Source organism: Mobula birostris, chromosome 7 (assembly GCF_030028105.1).
Source record: "Mobula birostris isolate sMobBir1 chromosome 7, sMobBir1.hap1, whole genome shotgun sequence".
Classification (NCBI taxonomy): domain Eukaryota; kingdom Metazoa; phylum Chordata; class Chondrichthyes; order Myliobatiformes; family Myliobatidae; genus Mobula; species Mobula birostris.
Window position 1 is genome coordinate 86,841,251 of NC_092376.1, and position 18,654 is coordinate 86,859,904.

An 18,654-nucleotide genomic window follows, 5' to 3' on the forward strand; every position below is an offset into this window, starting at 1 on the left:
CACATTGCCCCTTCCTTACATGGGCACATTTTCACGAGAATGTGATCCTTAGACATTTTTGTGCAAGAGGCAGGCTGCCATTACATGGTCTGAGTTGATCAAATTAACCAAGGCATAAAAAATATCTCACACAAAAGAAAAGTTTACAAGAACCTTGTAGTTTCTACAGAATTTTCCTGTAAAATGTTTGTATAACCTAGAGCTTCTTTCCCAATATTCACACATTTGTCCAGGCCCCTGACTGCAGGAAGCACTTATTGTTTAAACTGGATATAGTCATGTGATGACAAAGTGACATTTCTCATTTACAGGAATGGAGTATTTCCTGCACAGGGGTTTCACATGTGAGTTTCCTTTTCTTACTGAATAGATCTGAGTAAGAAAGTGTACACCATTATTTAGTAAGTCAAACAATGCTGCCTTCCCCTTCTCCAAACTACATATTGTTTGAACTCAAACAGTAAATTAACTTGACCTGCACTCAGCGTTTGTTCCCCAGTTAACCCTTTCACTGCCAAATGGAACAATTCTGAAAGTGCAACAGTTTCTAGATGTACTTTAATGAAAAGAAATATACAGTCTGAATGCTCTGAAGAGAAAAAGCAAGTTTTGAAATGCTCATCGTGTAACTAAAAGAAGCTTAATGAAAATTAAAAATATATGAAAACTTGAAAGATAATATGCCATCTCTATCCTTTCTGATTAAGACAGCCAATTGCACTACCCAATCGTGGAAGTTACTTTATTTTCCTGTAATGTCTCTAGAGGGCAGTCTATAAATTCTAGTCTTTTTAGGATAATAACTGTCGGCCACCAAATGCTATGTTCCCTGGCCAATTGATGGGACACAGGGGAAGAAGGAATCATAGGGACGCAGGACAGGCACAGAAGGTGGGATGAGGGATTTTGTACACTTTTGTGTGGGGTGGTAAGGTGACACTGTTAAGTGGTGACTTTGCATGCAGTTCTGATGGGAATCATCAAGTATTCCCGTTTAGGACTATATAGCTGAAATCCACAGTCATAACCGTGGGTACTTCAGTAACAGCATTGTTTTAAGATATTTAAAAAGAAATCCATCGATACTTAAAAACAATGAACCTCGGATAGCAGATGTGGGTCACAAGTTCCCCTTTAAGAAAATGGAAGTGAGGACTCTGCACTGGTCTACCAGTACAATTGAAACACAGCAGCCTTAGACTTCCACTCTCAACTGTCCTGCAGTCTCGAAAAATAGAATTGAAGACCTCAGAGGACAATTGTTGTACTAGAGGGACATCAGGGACTACTGCGTATTCTGCTTTACAGAAACATGGCTCACACCTGCCTAGTGGTGAGAACCAAGAAGGTATGGTCAAGGGACGTGGAAGAGCACTTACAGGACTTAATATTCAGGGATTAATCTTCAAGTCTGAATGAATACACCATAGTTGTCACAAAGTTCATGAATATCTGTGTGGATGAGTGTGTGCCTTTGAGAGCATACCAGACATACCCAAATCAAAACCTATGAATGAACCGGGAGATTCATAGTCTGCTGAGGGGTTGATCAGTGGCATTCAAAACTGCTGATCCAAGACTATACAAGAAATCCAGGTACGACCTATCTTAAGAGCGAAGAAACAATTCCAGTTAAGGCTAGACACAGAATCATGAGCATGAAAGCACTGGCAGGGTTTGCAGGCCATCACTTCCTACAAAGAGAAATCCAACATCATGAATGGCTGTGATGCTTCACTCCCAGATTGGCTTAATAATGCTTTTTGTGCACACATTGAAAGGGAAAATAAAACTACACCTATGCAAATCTCTGCAGTAACTGGAGGCTCTGTGTTTTCTGTCTCAGGGGCTAGTGTCAGAACATCTTTCAAGAGGGTGAACTCTCACAAGGCACCAGGCCCTGATGATTACCTGGCAGGGCTCTGAAAACCTGTGCCAATCTGTCGTAGCAACACGGAATGGCCAGGAGAGATGGTAAGGAGATGTATACAAAAATTTAAATTCTATTTTCAGATGATGTTGTTGAACGGCAGAGGACAGATGAGAAACAGGGCAGATATAAAAGATGTTGGCATGGGAAAAACAAGCCATAAAGGATATTCTTGTGACCATAACTGGATAGGTTAGAGTTGAACCAGGTGAACGTGTTCCCATCTAACTTCATCACCATGAAGTAACGTTCAAGGGTGATAGTGTTTCAGCTATGTGAAAGGTGACAGACGTGTCAAGTGGAGATTGACTACGTTCATTATCATTGTAAAGAACACTTCTTTTTGCCTTGCATCAAATCTGTTACTGTATTAGGACAATATAGAACCTCAATAAGAAGGATGGAACTGAAGATTAAAACAAACATGAATTGTGACGTTTACGTGTTCAACAACTTCAGAGAGGAAATGGAGTTCGGAGCTCAGGCAGCAGATTTTAAGGATGGAAGGACAAAGGGTTTTTGGGTAAGGGGTGAGGAGGACACATTTGAAGGAGGTGGCAATACCTGAGGGAGAGACAGCTGTTAATATTGGCCAACATGGGCTCCAGAATCAGAAACAGGATGATCAATATTTACGTGGAAATAGAGATCTAAAAGGAGGAACAGGATTTGGAACTGGGATGAAGGAGTTGGGATGAATATGCAGTTGGGTGGGGAATATTAGAAGTGATAGGAATGGGAATGGGAATGTGGTAGAAGTAACCAGCCAGATGTTCTAGGAATTTTTTAGGTTTGCAATATCACTGATAATACCAAAGCAGCCCAAAAACATCCGGATGCACTCCCTACACCACCAGAAGCCTTTACTTCCTCCATTTTATGCCATCTATATTTCTTACTGAGAACCACTCAACTTGTACCTCTCACATGTGGAATATACAAGGATACAAATTAGGAAGAAGACAAGCCCACTCAGCCGCCCAAACCTGTTTCATGTTTTCTGTTATCTGGCAGTAACTCTCCACTCTGCCTTTACACTTACTCATGGTAGCCTTTTACATTGCTCTGTGAAGTATTACGGCACTTTGAGAGTGTGGTCAACAGCCCACCCCAGCGTTGCTAGCTGCCAGCGCTGCTTACTGTTCTTGTTATAAATGCATTTGTGGAATTATGGTGAGAAGTTCATTTATTGTGACATTTCAGCTTGGGTTACACAGTTGTGAGTTTGTGGGTCACCCTGACTGTAACCAGGGTGTGTAATAATCAGTTCCCCGTCTGTATGTGACTGGGTTGGTTCTTACTGAGCGATGGCACTCTGTCTGTTATTGTGCTTGTCACAATAAAACCGGCAGTTGAGATAAGCGAGCTCTTCTCATCTCTCATCATGCTTAGCTAGCATTAGGTTAAGAAGGGCCTTTAGGGCATTCCCCCCCCCTCATCCCCCCACCCCCAGTTCCATGAGAAGTTTCACTGCCACCTCCGATCCAGCGAGGCTGAAGAAAGGAAGTGACACTCTGAGTGCCCTTTCTCTGACCTCACCAAACAGTGCCCCCCTTGGGGGGGGGCATCTACGGACACGCCTCTGCCACCCAGGCGGCAGCGTCGACCACCAACGGGACTTTTGGACTGTGTTATGGATTCGGGGGTTGGTGGGGATGGCTGACCCCTCAGGTGGGGGCAGTGTGGCACTATGGGGGTGTGGTCAACAGCTCGGCCCAGCATACTTAGTGGCCAGTGCTACTTATTATTCTTGCTTTTAAATGCTTTTTGGGAATTATGGTGATAAGCTCAAGTTCATTTACTGTTACTTTTTAGCTCAGTTGTTCACTTGTCAGTTTGTGGGTCACCCTGACTGTAACCAGGGTGTGTAATGATCACCTTCCCCATCTGTATGTGACTGGGTTGGTTCTCACCGAGCGATGGCACTCTATCTGTTATTGTGCTTGTCACAATAAAACCAGCAGTTGAGATAAACGAGCTCTTTTCGTCTGTCATGGACCAAATGCTCGCTACAATATCTACCTAGTCAGACTATTTTTCAAATATCACTAAAGAAGGAGAACTTAAAATAAAATACTATCTTCTCAGAGAAAATATTTTGCCTCTTCTCTATTTTAAATCGACAATCCATTATTCTTCAAGAGCAGCTCTGTAGTTCTAAGTTCTCCCACAAGAGGAAACATACATTCCACATGCAAGCTGCAAAGACTATTCCGGACCTTGGATTTTACCGGAGATAATGGCCTATTTGAACATATTATATTATTTTGAGATCTATTCGTTGAAGGATGATGATCAATATATTAAATCATAACATACAGTATGCTATGAAGCATATGGTGTGAAGGAATGAAATAAGTGTATTCACACTTACAACATAGGAAATAAATTAATCTTAAATCAGAAGAAGCATCCACAGCTGATGTTGTAAAACCTGTCCCGTTTATAACTTCTTACATTAAGGGAAACATTTGTATCACAAAGCAGACTTGGAGTGCCTTAAACAATGTAACAAGGAAGTAAAGGGAAGTGGTGCAAGGAAACTGCTTTGAGTGCTGAAATAAAAAAGTTCTATGATTTATCAGCAAGACTACAATGGAAGAATACTGAGATTAACTTTAAAAAGGATTAAAACACAATGGCACTGCTTCAAGTGCAGCATGTGTTTTGACCTTGCTACCTCATAATGTAATTATAATGATTTTCAAATTGATTAGTAATGATTTCCTATAAAAGTCAAACTGATAGTGAGGTCAGTAACAAAACTGGCGTACGTGGTCAATCTTCTAGATGGACCTCCACTCAGCCTGTTCAACGCTTTACGGGAGCAAAGATATCCCACAGCCCAGTCATTCCGACATTTCATGGCAGAGTTAAGGAGGGTTTTTGATCTTCCAGTACGGGGTCAGGAGGCTGCTCACCGACTCTTGGACCTGCGCCAAGGCGGAGGAATGGTGAGGGCCTATGCAGTTAAATTCCGTACCCTTGCAGTAGAGATGGAATGGAATGAAAGATCCCTCATCACTGCTTTCCAGCATGGACTGAACGCAAAGGTCTGGCGTGAGATCGCTGTCTGGGAGGAGCAGGATAGTCTGGATGACCTGATTAATCTGGCTATTCGAGTTGACAACCGGGTAACTGAGTGGCGCAGGGAAAGAATGTTTCAAGCTTCCTACGCACTGTCTGATCACCGACTTTCCTCGCCCTCTCCCCCTCCCTCACCACCCAGCACCCAGTACACGGAGGAGCCTATGCAAGTGGGGCGCTTGCACCTGTCTCAGGAGGAATGAGAGCAGCACCAGAGAACAGGTTCCTGCCTCTACTGTGGTGATCCAGGAGACTTCCGGGCAGCATGTCCTAAGCATCGAATAAAAGAGAATACCCATCAGCAGGGAGGGGAATCCTGACAGGTCGGTTCTCTCTTCAGTCAGCTTCCCCTAATTCTGTAATGCTCACAGCTTCCTTGTCATGGAGGTCTCAGACCTGTGAACTTCAGGCGTTTGTTGACTCCAGTGCAACCAGGAACCTCATGGACATCTCTCTCACTCAAAGATGGGGAGTTCCAACTCAGGAAGAAATAGAAAAGATCAACGTCAAGGCGCTAGACGGTCGACCTCTGGGAACCGGCCAGATCCACCTTTCCACTCAACCCCTCCAACTGATGCTCAAAGGCAACCGTCATGAAGAAATATCTTTCTATCAGGTTAATTCATCTGAACTGCCACTGGTACTTGATCTCTCCTGGTTATCCCGACATAACCCAAGGATTGATTGTCTCGGTCCAGCTCAAGCTCCATTCCATGAATCCCCTCCTGTGTTGGCTAAGGATGTGGACCTTTCTTGGATTCTCACTGTGGATCTTACTGAGGTCCCCCGTAAAAGGAAGGCCACCACCTTGCCCCCACACCGGCCACATGGTCCTTACCTGAACAACATCACTATGAAGAACCGCTATCCTCTTCCCTTGCTGGCGTCTGCATTTGAACATCGCCAGGGAGCAACCATATTTTCCAAAATTGATCTGCGCAATGGTTCATTTAACAAAAGGAGATGGGTGGAAAACAGCTTTCAACACCTCTAATGGCCACTATTGAACTAAATTGTATTGAATTGAAATAACCTTATTACTTTTAGCCTTCATATAGTGGAGGAGTTAAAACCTTTACACTACATTTCTGTTTAAATGTGCAATGTGCAATTATAGTAATTTATAATAAATATTATTTACAACAGGATAGTCAATATAACATAGAAATACAGTTGCGTCAGCATGAATTAATCAGTCTGATGGCCTGGTGGAAGAAGCTGTCCAGGAGCCTGTTGGTCCTGGCTTTTATGCTGCGGTACTGTTTCCCAGATGGCAGCAGCTGGAACAGTTTGCGGTTGGGGTGACTCAGGTTCCCAAAGATCCTTTGGGCCCTTTTCACACATTTGTCTTTATAATTATCCTGAATAGTAGGAAGTTCACATCTACAGATGCGCTGGGCTGTCCACACCATTCTCTGCAGAGTCCTGTGATTGAGGGAGGTACAGTTCCCATACCAGGCACTGATGCAGTCAGTCAGAATGCTCCCAATTGTGCCCCTGTAGAAAGTCCTTAGAATTTGGGGGGCCATACCAAACTTCTTCAACTGTTTGAGGTGAAAGAGGCTGTTGTGCCTTTTTCACCACACGGCCGGTGTGTACAGACCACGTGAGATCTTCGGTGATATGTATGCCAAGGAACTTAAAGCTGTTCACCCTCTTAACCCCAGATCCATTGATATCAATAGGGGTTAGCCTGTCTCCATTCCTCCTGTAGTCTACAACCAGCTCCTTTGTTTTTGCAACATTGAGGGAGAGGTTGTTTTCTTGACACCACTGTGTCAGCGTGATGATTTCCCCTCTGTAGGCTGCCTCATTATTATTTGAGATTAGGACAATCAGCGTAGCATCGTCAACAAATTTAATTAGCAGGTTGGAGCTGTGGGCGGCGACAGTCATGGGTATACAGAGAGTAAAGGAGGGTACTTAGTACACAGCCCTGAGGGGCTCCTGTGTTGAGGGTCAGAGGAGCAGAGGTGAGGGAGCCCACTCTTCCACTTGCCGGTGACCTGACAGGAAGTCCAGTATGACTACCTGATGATGCCTTTTGGTCTGGCCAATGCACTTGCTGTATTCCAGGACTTGGTTAACTATGTGTTCAAGTACATGTTGAAGCAGTTTGTGTTTGTGTATTTAGATGACATCGTTATCTATTCCCATTCTCATCAGGAACACGTCCAGCACATCCAGAGAGTACTCAGATGCCTTCTTGAAAATAACCTGTATGTCAAGCCCAAAAAATGTGAATTCCATAAACACTAGCTGTCGTTTTTGGGCTATATACTTACCCCATCCAGTGTTCAAATGGACCCTGGTAAAGTTCAAGCAGTTGCAGAGTGGCCCAAACCGTCTGCAGTCAAACAGGAATGGCGCTTCATGGGGTTTGCGAACTTTTATCGCTGCTTCATCCGGAATTTCAGCTCTATCGCGGTTCCAATTAATGTACTTGCCAAGAAGACCGCAGCAGGATTCCTTTCGACAGACAGTGCCAACCAAGCATTTCAGAGCTAAAGCAACGTTTCACCACGGCCCTGCTGCTGCAACACCCAGACCCATCACAGCCGTTCATTGCCGAGGTGGGTGCATCCGATTTCGACATTGGAGCTGTCCTCTCTCAGCGCTCGTCTGCAGACAGCCGGCTGCACCTTGTGCCTTTCCTTACTGTCACTTGATTCCAGCTGAGAGGAATTACGATGTTGGATACCAGGAACTTCTGGCTGTCAAGGAGACCCTGGAGGAACGGTGACACTGGCCGGAGGGGACGGAGCATCTATTCTTGGTCTGGACAGATCACAAGAACCTCTTCTATATTCAGGATGCAAAGAGACTCAACTCTCGTCAAGCCCAGTGGACTCCCAGCTTCACGCGGTTCAATTTCATCCTCACCTATCATCCTGGCAGCAAGAATACCAAGTCTGACCTCCCTCGCGGCAGTTGGACGGATCTGAGGACAAGCCGATCCAGAGCCCATTCTCCCTCACTTGTGTATTGCTGCTCCGGTGATCTGGGGAATAGAGGCAGAGGTGAGGGTCACCCAACAATCAGATCCAGGCCCGGATGAGGGACCTCCCAACCGGCTGTTTGTTCCTGCTGTGGTGCGTTCCAAAGTGTTGGAATAGGGTCACTCCTCCCCTCTGGCTGGACACTGGGGAATTCAACTGGCCCAGCAGTTTATAAAGAGACAGTTTTGCTGGCTATCTATGTCCCAGGATGTCCATGAATTTGTATCTGCCTGTCCCACCTGCGCTCGGAACGAGACATCATGCCAGCGTCCTGTGGGTCTGTTATGTCCACTACCTGTGCCCCACCACCCCTGGTCCCACCTCTCAGTAGATTTCATCAATGTGCTGCCCCCATCCAATGGAAACACCACCATTTCGGTTGTTGTGGATCGATTTTCCAAGGCTGCCTACTTCATTGCTCTCCCCAAGCTCCCATCCATGCCCAGAGACTGCCACACTCATGGTTCAACACATGGTCAGGTTTCACGGATGTCCTCAAGACAGTATCTGATCATGAACCACAGCTCACTTACCGCTTTTGGAAGGCTTTCAGCTCTCTTGTAGGAGCCTCTCATCTGATTTCCATCCCCAATCCAATGGCCAGACTGAGAGAGTGAACCAGGAGTTGGAGACAACCTGCACTGCCTTGCCTCTTCCAACCCCACGTCCTGGAGCTCCCAATTGGTTTGGGCAGAGATCGCCCACAGTATCCTCCATTCGTCCTCTACCTGTATGTCTCCCTTTGATTGCCAGAAAGGATTCCAGCCCCTGCTCTTCCCTGATCAGGAGATCAATGTAGGAGTTCCTGCTGCTGAACAGCTGATCCAGTGCCAGAAGCGCACCCGGAGACGAGCCAGGGCTCCTCTGCTGCGTGCCCAGAAACAGCATTCCCGGCAGGCTGATCAGCTCCGTCAACAGGTAAGGCCATTCAAGCCAGGAGAGGAGGTCTGGTTGGCATCAACGGATCTTCCCCTGAAAGTCGAGAACTGGAAATTGGCACCGCGCTATGTGGGACCATTTTTAATGAAAAAGGCTGCCAGCAAGGTGCCATATAGATTGCGTCTGCCAGCATCACTGAAGATCCACCCAGTATTCCATGTTTCCCAGCTCAAGCCAGTTACTGCCTCTCCCCTGGCCCCAGTCATCCCACCTCCCCCTCCTCCCCGCCTGGTACAACGGCTGGTGTAATGCCTCCTGGCAACCCACCAGGTACGTGGTAAGGTCCAGTACCTTGTGGACTGGGAAGGGTCTGGTCCAGAAGAACGTTTTTGGATCCCAGTGAAGGACATCTTGGACAAGTCGCTCATCTGGAACCACCAACGGACACAGGTCTGTGGCGCCTCAGGGGCTACGCCTAGAGAGGGGGGCCCTGTCACAACCACAGATTTGGCAGTGCAGCAGATTCAGCAATTGCACTCGTGAATATGCATATGTCAACTAATTATTATTTTATTGTGATGGTATTTAACTCCATTCCTTCTGTTGTAGTGCTTGACGAGACTTGAACCCAGCACAGCAACACTTCGTTGCCTACTTGCATTTGGCCTTGCCTGAGAAATTGGACTGTCGAATCAACTGACTCTGAAGACTAGCGGTATTCATTTTATATTTAGTTATTCCTTTCAGCTGCAGTGTAGGCTTCGTCTTCCATTTGAGAGTTTTAGTTAACGACCCTGTTTGGCCTTGCGTTTATTGTTTTCTTTACCCTTTGACACATTAAAGTCTGTGAACTATCGACCCGCTTCAGTGTCTCTCATTCCGCACTTTGGTCATATCTGAACCCAGTGACAAAAGCAAAACACAATAGCATGAATGGCAGCGATGCTTCACTACCAGATAAACTCAATGCCTCCTATGCCTCCTTTGAAATGGAGAATATAACTACAGCTGTGAAGATCCCTGCTGCACAAGTGACCCTGTGATCTCTGTCTCAGAGGCCAATGTTAGGCTGTCTTTAAATCCTGATTGAGAAGTTGCAGAACCTGGGCCTCTGTACCTCCCTCTGCAACTGGATCCTTGACTTCCTAATCAGAAGACCACAATCTGTGCGGACTGATGATAACATATCCTCCTCGCAGATGATCAATGCTTGTGCACCTCAGGCGTGTGTGCTTAGCCCACTGCTCTACTCTCTATATACACATGACTGTGTGGCTAGGCATAGCTCAAATACCATCTGTAAATTTCCTGAGGCTCGAGCTTGGAGACAGGCTGGGGTCTTGAGGCTCGAGCTTGGAGACAGGCTGGGGTCTTGAGGCTCGAGCTTGGAGACAGGCTAGGGTCTTGAGGCTCGAGCTTGGAGACAGGCTGGGGTCTTGAGGCTCGAGCTTGGAGACAGGCTGGGGTCTTGAGGCTCGAGCTTGGAGACAGGCTGGGGTCTTGAGGCTCGAGCTTGGAGACAGGCTGGGGTCTTGAGGCTCGAGCTTGGAGACAGGCTAGGGTCTTGAGGCTCGAGCTTGGAGACAGGCTAGGGTCTTGAGGCTCGAGCTTGGAGACAGGCTGGGGTCTTGAGGCTCGAGCTTGGAGACAGGCTGAGGTCTTTATTCTCTATTAATTATATAGTTCCAATAATATCTATAAACTGTAAATCATTTAATCGTATCTGGTGTATTGTCTGTTATTTGGGCGGGTTGGGGTACATCACAAACGAATTACCCAGTTTGGCGGGGCTGAGGGCTGTTTCCCTAGACGACAGCGAGCCGAGCGGCCCTGAGGTTGGCCGGGGAGGGGGGCTACACCTCCATTTGTAGACAGTTGGTCTTCCTATGGACTGGTGAACGCTCAGGTCTTTAGAAATGCTTTTGTAGCCTTTTCCAAATTCATGCATCTCTACGATTCTTCTAAAGTCCTCTGAAAGTTGTTTTGATTGAGCCATGATGCACATAAACAGACCTTTGTTGAGAAGAGCAGGCTCTGTCAGTAACCTGACTTTTGTGTCTTTTTTTATAGGGCAGGGCATCTCTACATCCCACACCTCCAAACTCATCTCATTGATTGGAACTCCCGACTCCAAATAGCTTTTGTCGAAGGCATTACCCCAGAGGTTCATATACTTTTTCCAACAAATGCATGTAATATTGGATCATTTTTCTCAGTAAATAAATGAGCAAGTATAATGATTCTGTGCTATTTATTTATTTGGATTCTCTTTATCTAGTTTTAGGACTTGCGTGAAGATCTGATTACATTTTAGGTAATATTATGCAGAAATAGAGAAAATTCTACAGCGTTCACAAACTTTCTCGCACCACGTAGCTGGGAGCTTAATGTCCAAGGATACACATTGTATAGAAAGGAGAGGCAGGAAGACAGAGTGGATGGTTTTGAACTATTGGAAAAAAAAAGAAATCAATCATTAGAAAGAGGTGACATACTCTGCAAGTGTTAAAAAACCCTGATGGAAGTTATATACAGCCCCCCATACAGTAGTAAGGATGTGGTCTACAAGTTGCAAAGGAGATAGAAATGCATGACAAAAGAGCAATGTTACAATAGTCAATATGCAGATAGATTTGGAAAATCTGGTTGGTGCTGGATTCCAAGAGGGGAAGTTTCTAGATTGCCCATGAGATGGCTTTTTTGAGCAGTTCGTGGTTGAGCCAACTCAAGGGATCAACTATTCTGGATTGGGTGTTGAGCAATGAACCAGAATTAATTAGAAAGCTTAAGGTAAAATAACTCTTAGAGGAAAGTGATCAGAATGTGATCAAATTCACCCTGAAATTTGAGAAGGAGAAGCTAAAGTCAAATGTGTCATTATTACAGTGGAGCAAAGGGAATTACAGAGACATGAGAGAGGAGTTGGTCAGAATTGATTGAAAAAGAACCCTGGCAGGGATGATGGCAGAGCAGCAATGGCTGGAATTTCTGGAAGCAACTTGGAAGGCACAGGATATATACATCTCAAAGAGGATGAAGTATTCTAAAGGCAAGATGCCACAACCATGGCTAACAAGAGAAGTCAAAGACAACGTAAAAGCTAAAGAGAGGGCATATAATAGAGCAAAAACTAGTGGGAAGTTAAAGGATTGGGAAACTTTTAAGCACCATCAGAAGGCAACTAAAAAAGTCATTAAGAAGGTAAAGATGGAATACAAAAGTAAGCTAGCCAATAACATTAAAGAGAATACCAAAAGTTTCTTCAGATACATAAAGTGTAAAAAGAGAGACGAGAGTCGATGTTGGACTGCTGGAAAACAATGCTGGAGAGGTAGTAATGGGAGACAATGAAATGGCGGATGAACTGAATAAGTGTTTTGGATCAGTCTGCACTGTTGAAGACACTAGAAGTGTGGTGGAAGTTCCAGGTGTCAGGGGGCATGAAGTGTGTGGAGTTATCATTACTAGGGAAAAGATTTTGGGAAACTGAAAGGTCTGAAGTAGTTCGAGCTCATAGAACTAGATGTTTCAATCCCTTTGATAAGCAGATCCTAACTCAGGTCATAGCATAGACATCTTGAGGTGGGGTTTGGTGGGTGGCAGATGCTTCCAAGGGGTCTTTAGGTCAGCACCCGATTCCTTAGCTGTTTCATCAATTTAAGCCCATTACATCTCCAACTGAGTGCAACCCAACATCCCAGGTGCCCCATTCCACACCTGGCCACCCAAGGATTATTTTGGGGCCCAGCTACTGACACTCCTCTTCATCCATAACCAGTGGCTGCTCCACCCGGCTGCCTTCGAGAGTTCTTTCATAGCTTACCATTGGCCCTGGCCTCGGACTCCCAATTCCTTCAGCAATCTGACCATGAAAGTAGCCACAAACCCTCTGCAGCCAACCTCTACTGGGAAAATCTTCACCTTCCATCCATGTAGCTTAGCAACTGTAGCCAACTCAGCTTATCTTACATGTTTCTGTTCATGCGCCTCACAGACTGCATCTTCTGAGGGCACCGGGAGCTCTGAAATTACTACAATGTGCATTATTTTGGCCAGCATGAAAAATGGATTGATTTTTAGTGAGAAAACGACCTCATCCAGAGGAATCAGTGGTGCCTCAACCCGAGCCTGTCTTAATTGAAAGTGACATGCAGAAAGAAGTAAGCGGGGATGAAGACGACAGCAGTTCATCGAAAGAGTGTGAGGGTGAACAAGAAATGGAGCGGGATTAGGAAGAGAACGTGGATGAAGCTGATCTTAGTGCTAGTGGGAATACTGTTAGTGATGTTAGCCAGCAGCCTGAGGAAGGACCCCGTCGGCCAGCATTGAAAAAGTACCCTTCGCTGCTCACAACAGTTTGACAATCAGCAAAGGAGTTTTATTCATGGCTGGTTTGACTGACTAGAATATTCGATCATGAAAGATACTATGTTCTGCTTTGCATACAGGCATTTCCTGTGTGGAGGACATGGGTTCCATTCTGAGTTTACCTTCACTGTCTCCGGATACTGCAACTGGTGGAAAGCTACAACAGCTTTCAAAACCTACCATGTAAGTGCAGCTCATAAGTTTGCTATGGAGGCATGGGCCGAATTCAGATTGAGAAAGCAAGACGGTTCAAGATTGGGAAATATGCTTGACAAAGGACATGCAAAGATTGTCCAAGAAAATCGTGAGTATATGAGAGCAGTAGTCAAGTCTCTAGCAAGGACAGACAGTGAATGACACAGTGGAATTTCTAGCTCTAATGAGACCCTACCGCGATGCATTTATAGATTTATACAAACTAATCTGCATATCATTGACTCTACCTGTGACATCTGCTTCATGCAAACGGAGTTTCTCTTGCCTCAGACATCTCAAAAACTACCTAAGGAATAACAGCGGCAATGCTCAGAACAGCAACTTGGCCCTGTTAGCTATAAACAGCCAGAGGACCAAAGCACTTGATATCCAGAAAATCATTGATGCTTTCGCCACCGATCACAACAACAGACGGATTGTGCTTCTCCGAAAACATCCATGGTGAGCGCAGTTGATTTTTTAAAAATTTGGGCCAAGACTAATGCTGATTATTATTATTTTGTGGTGGATACCCCATAGTCCTTATGTTTCCTGCAAATCTTAAACTATTACATTTACTGCTATTAAGCCCACTGGTTTTACTTAGACTTCCAAGCGGTGATTCTGTTGATTTTTGTTTTAAATTCAGTAGCCGAATTAATTGAGGTACAGGTGTCCCCTGCTTTTCAAACGTTCGCTTTACGAAACCTCACTGCTACGAAAGACCTACATAAGTTCCCTGTTTTCACTAACAGAAGGTGTTTTCACTGTTACGAAAAAAATCAGCACGCTCTCCGAGCAGCCGCTCTTCCCCGGATTTGGAACTGCATTCTTGTTGGCATTACTTAAACACGTGCCTGTGAGCAGCTGTTAGCAAGATGAGTTCTAAGGTGTCGGAAAAGCCTGAAATAGCTCGTAAGGGTGTTACACGTAGCATAAAACTAGACATAATTAAGCGTTTTGATTGTGGTGAACAAAGTAAGGACAACGTGAGTTTGGCTTGTGGAAGCTGACAAATATGATGTTGAAGAGGTTTTGGCATCCCATGACCAAGAGCTGATGCAATTGGAAGAGGAAAGGATAACAATTGAAACTGAATGCAGTAGTGAACTGAACGTGAAGCAACTGCATGAGATTTTCGCTGCAATGATAAAGTATGACTTTAATTTTGAAAGGGTACGTAGGTTTAGGGGATATTGCAGGATGGTTTGAGTGCTTACAAAGAACTGTATGATAGAAAAATGCGCGAGGCTCAGCAGTCAAGCAAGCCTTCCACAGCAGCCACAGCAGACGACGGACCTCGACCTTCGAGATTGAGGCGGGCAGTCATAGGAGAAGATGAGCTGCCTGCCCTAATGGAAACAGACGACAATGAGATGACACCCCAGTGTCCCACCACCCCAACCCACAGGCCGCGGACAGATACCGATTTGCGGAGAATGCAGCGGTAGCCGGGAGGCACACAGCACATCCTTAAGAAAAAAGCCGAAATAAACATGCTAATTAATTACGTGTTGGGCGGCACCTAATTAATTAGCATGTTTATTTTGGTGTTTTTCTTAAAGATGTGCTGTGTGCCTCCCGGCTACCGTTGTACCCCTGCGTGCTTTACGGATCAGTATCGGTTCGCGGCCAGGAGGGTGGGGGCCACTGCATCACTCAAACTCCGACGACTCAGTCTAACACACCACCACCAGTGTGTTCACTGTCTTCCCGATTCCTGTAAGTGATACTATACTGTACATACACTATTTCTACTTTCTGTAGGCTGTGTATTTTTATGTGTTATTTGGTATGATTTGGCAGCTTCATAGCTTAAAGGTTACTGGACAGTGTGTTTTTGCCAACAGCGCTTGCGTGAGATTTCCTGCCAAGAGCGCTTGCGTGAGATTTTCGCTTTGGAGAACAGTGCAGGCAATGATTGTGGAAAAGTATTTCTACTTTATACAGGCTGTGTATTTATCATATCATTCCTGCTTTTACTATATGTTACTGTTATTTTATCATTCCTGCTTTTACTATATGTTACTGTTATTTTAGGCTTTATGTGTTATTTGGCATGATTTGGTAGATTATTTTTGGGTCTGCGAATGCTCACTAAATTTTCCCATATAAATAAATGGAAATTGCTTCTTCGCTTTATGATATTCCGGCTTACGAACCATTACACAGGAACGCTCTACCTTCGGATGGCGGGGGAAACCTGTATTGCATGGTCGGAGTATGATTTGTCCAACTACTGGTAAAGCCTTGCATCTGTTGTTTGCCTTATTTGACTTTAATAACGGTGTATCTTGCGGCATTTTCCGTCTATGTAATGTGAATAGCAGTGGACATCGTGGGTTAGTGTTGTGTTTTTCAGTTGAAAAGCAGGCATTTGACACTGATTGTGGGATTGGTGCGTGATTCTCGTTGTGCACTGTGGTTCGGACGCTCTGTTGGTTTGTTTGTTTATGCTGTGTGCCCCGAGTTGTCTCCAATGCTGTTGACACTGTCACAGTTCACTTCCATATTATAAGACCATAAAAACCATAAGACCATAAGACAAAGGAGCAGAAGTCGGCCATTCGGCCCGTCGAGTCTGCTCCGCCATTTTATCATGAGCTGATCCATTCTCTCATTTAGTCCCACTCCCCCACCTTCTCTCCATAACCTTTGATGCCCTGGCTACTCAGATACCTATCAATCTCTGCCTTAAATACACCCAATGACTTGGCCTCCATTGCCACCTGTGGCAAAAAATTCCATAGATTCACCACCCTCTGACTAAAAAAATTTCTTGGCATTTATGTTCTGAATGGGCACCCTTCAATCCTTAAGTCATGCCCTCTCGTACTAGACTCCTCCATCATGGGAAACAACTTTGCCACATCCACTCTGTCCATGCCTTTCAACATTTGAAATGTTTCTATGAGGTCTCCCCTCATTCTTCTAAACTCCAAGGAATACAGTCCAAGAGCGGACAAATGTTCCTCATATGTTAACCCTCTCATTCCAGGAATCATTCTAGTGAATCTCCCTGTACCCTCTCCAACGTCAGCACATCCTTTCTTAAATAAGGAGACCAAAACTGCCCACAGTACTCCAAGTGAGGTCTCACCAGCACCTTATAGAGCCTCAACATCACATCCCTGCTCCTATACTCTATTCCTCTAGAAATGAATGCCATTGCATTCGCCTTCTTCACCACCGACTCAGCCTGGAGGTTAACCTTAAGGGTATCCTGTACAAGGACTCCCAAGTCCCGTTGCATATCAGAACTTTGAATTCTTTCCCCATTTATATAATAGTCTGCCCATTTATTTCTTCTGCCAAAGTGCATAACCATACACTTTCCAACATTGTACTTCATTTGCCACTTCTTTGCCCATGCTTCCAATCTATCCAAGTCTCTCTGCAGGCTCTCCATTTCCTCAGCACTACTGGCCCTTCCACCTATCTTCATATCGTCAGCAAACTTAGCCACAAAGCCATCTATTCCATAATCCAAATCGTTGATGTGCAATGTAAAAAGAAGCGGACCCAATACGGACCTCTGTGGAACACCACTGGTAACCGGCAGCCAACCAGAATAGGATCCCTTTGTTCCCAGTCTGTTTCCTGCCAATCAGCCAACACTCTATCCACGTATGTAACTTTCCCATAATTCCATGGGCTCTTATCTTGTTAAGTAGCCTCATGTGTGGCACCTTGTCAAAGGCCTTCTGAAAATCCAAATATACAACATCCACTGCATGTCCCTTGTCTAACCTACTGGTAATTTCCTCAAAAAATTGTAATAGGTTTGTCAGGCAGGATTTTCCTTTAAGGAATCCATACTTAGTTCTGCCTATCTTATCATGTTATGATCACTGCCTCCTAAGGGTTCCTTCACCTCAATCTCTCTAATCACCTCCAGTTCATTACACAATACCCCATCCAGTACAGCCGATCCCCTAGTGTGCTCAACAACAAGCTGTTCTAAAAAGCCATCTCACAGACATTCTACAAATTCTCTCTTGAGATCCAGTGCCGACCTAATTTTCCCAATCCACTCACATGTTAAATTCCCCACAATTATCATAACACTGCCCTTCTGACAAGCCTTTTCTATTTCCTGTTGTAATTTGTAGTCCACATCCCTGCAGCTGTTTGGAGGCCTATAAATAACTGCCATCAGGGTCCTTTTACCCCCGTGATTACTTAGCTCAACCCATAAAGATTCCGCACATTCCGATCGTATATCACCTTTTTCTAATGATTTAATATCATTTCTTACCAATAAAGCCACGCCTCCCCATCTGCCTACCTTCCTATCCTTCCGATACACCGTGTATCCTTGGATGTTCAGCTCCCAGAGACATGCATCCTTTAGCCACGTCTTAGTGATGGCCACAATATCATACCTGCCAATCTGTAGCTGTAAGAAAAGATCATCCACCTTATTCCTTATGCTGCGTGCATTTAAGTACAACACCTTAAGACCAGTATTTGGTACTTTTCGCTTTGATTCCACTGCAATTTTATTGCACTGCAACTCATCCCAATGGCTACAAATTTGCCCCATCACCTGCCTGTCTTTCCTGACATCTTCAATGCTCACTATCTTAGATTTATTTCTGTTTTCCCCTTCCTCTGCTCTATCATTCTGATTCCCATCCCCCTGCCAAATTAGTTTAAACCCTCCCTAACAGCTCTATTAAACTTTCCCGCCAGGATATTGGTCCCCTTCGGGTTCAGGTGTAACCTGTCCTTTTTGAACAGGACATACTTCCCCCAGAAGAGATCCCAATTACCCAAGAATCTGAAGCCCTGCCCCCTGCACCAGTCTCTCAGCCACACATTCATCTGCCTGATCCTACTATTCTTGCCCTCGCTAGCACGTGGCACAGGTAGCAATCCCGAGATTGCCACCCCGGAGGTCTTGCTTCTCAGTTTCCTTCTTAACTCCTGGAAATCTCTCTTCATGACCTCCTGCTTTGTCCTATCTATGTCATTGGTACCAACATGTACCAAGACTACTGGCTGCTCACCCTCCCCCTTCAGAATATTCAGGATCCAATCCGAGACATCTCGTACCCTGGCACCTGGGAGGCAGCACACCATGCGGGTATCTCTATCAGGCTCACAGAATCTCCTGTCCGTTCCCCTGACTATGGAATCCCCTATGACTACCACATTCCTCTTCTCCCTCCTTCTCTCCTGCACAACAGCAGC

At 45.1% G+C, this 18,654-nt stretch overlaps 1 long non-coding RNA gene across 1 annotated transcript; it reads left to right on the plus strand.

Annotated features, from left to right (window-relative positions):
* The first annotated feature begins 310 nt into the window (after nucleotides 1-310).
* On the plus strand, nucleotides 311-11,099 carry LOC140200772 (uncharacterized). Its single transcript, XR_011886726.1, has 3 exons — nucleotides 311-344; nucleotides 1,847-1,974; nucleotides 10,966-11,099. It is a non-coding gene; the product is annotated as an uncharacterized lncRNA (long non-coding RNA).
* Nucleotides 11,100-18,654: the final 7,555 nt, after the last annotated feature.